Source organism: Grammomys surdaster, unplaced genomic scaffold (genome assembly GCF_004785775.1).
Source record: "Grammomys surdaster isolate TR1022 unplaced genomic scaffold, NIH_TR_1.0 60, whole genome shotgun sequence".
Taxonomy (NCBI): Eukaryota; Metazoa; Chordata; class Mammalia; order Rodentia; family Muridae; genus Grammomys; species Grammomys surdaster.
Genome location: NW_021604562.1, coordinates 4,493,549 through 4,498,475, shown reverse-complemented (window position 1 = coordinate 4,498,475; position 4,927 = coordinate 4,493,549). Strand labels below are relative to the sequence as shown.

The following is a 4,927-nucleotide window of genomic DNA, read 5'->3' as shown; positions in this document are numbered from 1 at the left end:
GTCACAATTCTTTCTGGATGGATTAAATATACAACCCATAATAGTCTATTTCTGTGAATTTCACGATTGACTGATGTGATAGGCAGCTTCAGAAAACATTATACAAATAGAGCAGAAATATAATATAATACCATGAAACATTGCTACATTCTTTTTTATCTGTGAAGGTATGCACAACTAAACACAAAAGAACATTTCTAAATTTCTTCTGTTATAACTTCAGTGACAAGCACCAAGAACAATAGGGTACTATGGTTTTTAAATGGAAACTCAGTGATTCAATGCTTTCCTAAAATGAACATAATGATCAGAAAGCTTAGCAACAATTTCCTGAAATGCTTTTTAAAAATATTTGATGTGTAAAGGTTATAATTATTTATGAGGTACAGTATTGCATTGTACATGTGTACATGTATATACACATATGCATACAGACATATATATGTGTATGTAACATAACATGCAGCAGATATATTTAATGCACGACTATAAAACAGTAATTTTATCACCTTGAATATTATTAGTTTTATATTCAGTGAACTTTGAAATTCTTGTCTATTTACTTTGAAATCTATAATTAATTGCTTATTATGTTAAAACCATTAGTATTGAAAATAATTTTCCGAAACTCTGAGGGTTAATTCAAAATTATGTTTTGAAGTACAGATACTTTATGGAATGTGCTGTATTTGGCAGCTGATGTCATAAGAAAACTTGTGACAGTGAGTTCCTGCTGTTTTAAAGAGTTCACAAAGATTCACAAAGATTTTCTACATCAATATAACATGTTTTGATCATTTTTGCAGCCAAATAATCGTATGCAATAGACTAGGACTTAGAGTAGAAGAGGAACATTTGCTCAAATATATTGAAATTGTTCTTAATAGGTTTCTTACGTGACTCCTGGTTTTTCCTGAAGATACTGCCACCAAGTTTCTTTTCTTTTCTTTTTTTTTTTTGATCCTTAACACTTTAGTCTTTAATTAAGCACATAAAACTGTACTACTTAATATATTTCTCCATGAACTTTTTGTGAAATTCAGATCGCAGAGTATCATTTACAAATCGTTTGTCTTTCTTCTGATCATCTATACCCTTTGCACAGTTCTTAAAAACGACATCATCATCCCACCTTCTTTTAACCTTGAAGTTGGCCTGAGGCTGGGATGGGCCAGTGAGATTTAGGAGAGGGTTTCCACTCAGAATGTTTTCCATGCGGATTCTCTCTTCCTCTGCCTTTTGTTCTTGTTCCTTCCTGTCCTGTTCTTCAGCTCTTTCTTTTTTGAACTTTTCTAGCTCTGCAAGAAGAGCCGCAGTATCATCACCATCGCTCTCCTCTTCAAAATCCTCATCTTCCTCGTCTGTGAGAGGGTCATCAGCATCAAGGTTGGCAGCAAGAATCTGGTCTAAGCGGGGCTTCTTTGACACTGAAGAGGAAGTTGTATGTTCTCGGGTAGGATGGTCCCGATTTTTTTCACTTGCAGCAGCTCTCTCTCTCTCTCTTCCAACTCACCCCTGAAGTCCCGGTTCCGAACCTCTTCAGGAACATCCTGTGTAGTTTGTCTGTACTTTATCTTTGTATGCGAGGGAAGGTCTCTGCTTGAATATTGCTTGGAGAGCTGGCTGAAATCTCCTTCTCCTTTTCCTCTCCCACCTCTTGCAGGTTCAAAAATTGGCCTGGGTGCTGTTGTCATCTTTTATTTCTGGAGGGGGTCCGTCGCAGCACCTTCTGAAATTCACTCACGAACCATTGCGACCCTTCGCCACCAAGTTTCTTAATGAAAAAGTAGAAATGTTTCCTCATAATGGGAATACAGCTCAAACTTCTTAGCACTGAGAAAATGGAAAGTTAGTTATTGTCATGGTACTGTAGATAATAGCATGGTCCTTTTGGAATAAAAGAACATGAATCCTTAGAAAAGTTACTGAACCTCTTTTTATTATTCACTTTACCACTGAAAGTTGTAAGTTTTTATTAGAATGATATGATATATAAGACATGATCGACAAATCATAGATGTTTTTAAGTACTTGGTTTTTCCAAGCTTCCTGATTGATCATAATGAGCACAAGCCTCCAGTACTTCCTATTTCTTTTTTTTTATTGGATGATTTATTTACATTTCCTATGTTGTCCCCTTAACCCATCCCCCACCACCCCCTCGAACCCCCAATCCCCTCGCCCCTCCTCCTTCTTCTCTGTGGGTGTTACCTTTTTTTTACCCCCCCCACTTCCACCTCCCCACCCTCAAAATTCCCACCCCCTGGGGCATCCAGCCTTCATGAGGTCAAGGTTCTCTTCTTCCACCTATGCCCAGCAGGGCCCTCCACTTTTACATATTCAGCTGAAGCCCTGGATCCCCCCCTAAGTGCTCCCAGGCTGGTGGTTTAGACCCTGGGAGCTGTGGTTGGTTGGTATTGTTGCTCTCCTCATGGTGCCGCAAATCCTTTCAGCTCCTTCAGTCTTCACTCTAACTCCTCTATTGAGAACCCCATGATCAGTTCAATGGCTAGTTGTGAGCATCTGCCTCTGAATATGTCTGACTCTTGAAGGCCTCTGTGGAGATATCCATATCAGGCTCTTATCAGCATGCACTTCCTGTCTTCCACATCAGCATCTACCTTTGGTGATTGCACATGGGATAGATACTCAGGTGGAGTGGTCTTGAGACGGCCCTCCTTCAGTTTCTGTCCCTCATTTTGTCTCCATATTTGCTCCCTTGAGTATTTTATTGCTCCTTCTAAGAAGGACCGAATCACCCTCACTTGGTCTTCCTTCTTTATGGGCTTCATGTGGCCTGTGAGTTGCATCTTGGGCATTTCAAGGTTCTGGGCTAATATCCAATAATCAGTGAGTGAATACCATGTGTGTTCTTTTGTGATTGGCTTACCTCACTCAGGATGATAATTTCTAGTTCCATCCATTTACCTAGGAACCTCTCGAATTCATTGTTTTTAATAGCTGAGTAATACTCCATTGTGTAAATATACCACATTTTTTGAATCCATTCCTCAGTTGAAGGACATCTGGGTTCTTTCCAGCTCCTGGCTATTATAAATAAGGCTGATATGAACATAGTTGAGCATATGTCCTTATTATATGTTCGAGCATCTTCTGGGTATATGCCTAGGAGTGGTATAGCTGGATCCTCGGGTAATGCTATGTCCAATTTTCTGAGGAACCGCCAGACTGATTTCCAAAGTGGTTGCACCATCTTGCAGTCCCACCAACAATGGAGGAGTGTTCCTCTTTCTTCACACCCTCGCCAGCATCTACTATCACCTGAGTTTTTAATCTTAGCCATTCTGACTGGTGTGAGATGGAATCTCAGGGTTGTTTTGATTTGCATTTCCCTGACGACTAAGGATGCTGAACATTTCTTTAGATGCTTCTTGGCCATTCGAGTTTCTTCCGTTGAAAATTCTTTGTTAAGCTCTATACCCCATTTTCCAACAGTATAACTGATACTATACCTTTTCTCCAGGTAGCTCACCATGTTCTAGTGTCCTAGTGTCCTAGTGTACTTTTTAAAGTTGCTCAGCTCTTCAAGGTCCTATCTCAAGAAATACATCCACTATGACAAGTTACTTGAATAAAGCTCTAGGTGCACTTTGTTTTGCATGACATACATAATTCCATTACAATAGTTGATTTGCTTTGCTTCAGAAATTGGCTTGGGTTATGCATGAACTAGAAAAAATTTTAGCACACATATAAACAGTAAACACGCACACATACACACACAGGCACGCACACACACACACACACACACATATATATGCCTATCATAGTATCTGGCATATCAGTTGGAAAAAAATGCAGTTGCTGACTGAATGTACAAATGAATTTTCTTCCATGAAGACCATTGTTAATGCAATATAATATCATTCTGAAGGTTGGTTCACATACTCTCACATTTATTCTTGAATCACCTTAGGCTACTGTTCCATAGGATTGTATTACCTTAGTATACGCTTAATCAGTTTCACTCACTTGCACTTTAATGTTATCCTTTAAACGGTTCTCAGAGGTCATTATAAACAGTTCTATGAATATCCCTTCTGCATTTATTGTAAATGTGTTATGAAGGACACTTTTCATCATATTGCTAAATGTCCCCTTTGTACAAAGTCACACAGTAAATTAACTTTTATAATTTGATGTCAGAAGCCTTTATCTCTATGAAATTATTATATTTTCTCATTTCTGATGATGTGAACTCTATGAGAGTAGAAGCTGTGAAGTGGGAGAGACCTTGTGGTTCTCCCTAGAAGTTCAGTTAATTTTGTAAACTCATTAACCTTACCTATAAAATGAGGATGAAACACTCTCAATGAATATATATATATATATGGACTCATAAATTTTCAAAATATCTAGAAGGTTTTTGAAATACAACATGTGTTCAATATGTAAGAAAATATTTTTGTTTTTTTTAACTTGGTTTATAGGAAGCAAACTGACAAATTGAATGCTGAATCATCATTACACTTATATCAAAATTTTCAGTTACCTTAGTCTGATGTTTTATCTTGGAGTTTCATGCTGAAAAATATTTTCCAAGGAACTGAAGATATGGGCCTAGCAGTTTATTCAGAGAACCAGTTTTCATTCATAACACCTACAGGGAGGCTCACAGCCATCTGTAAGTCCCATCTCAGGGGATCTAGCTCTCATTCCTCAATGGGCATTAGATACATATGGTATACACACACACACACACACACACACACACAGACACACACAGAGACACACACATACACAATACATACATACAAACACATAAAGCAAACACATAAATAAAATGTAATAGGAAAAATTATATATTTCCATTCATCTCCTTATAGGTTTCATAATTTCAATATTTATGAAATTATCTAGTTATCAACTGATGACCATCTATGATTTCCCCGTGTCCCAGCATTCA

The 4,927-nt window shown here is 37.8% G+C and overlaps 1 pseudogene; it reads right to left on the bottom strand.

Moving 5' to 3' along the window:
• Positions 1-1,002: 1,002 nt before the first annotated feature.
• Positions 1,003-1,694, bottom strand: LOC114620842 (annotated as a pseudogene).
• Between the last annotated feature and the right edge of the window lie 3,233 nt (positions 1,695-4,927).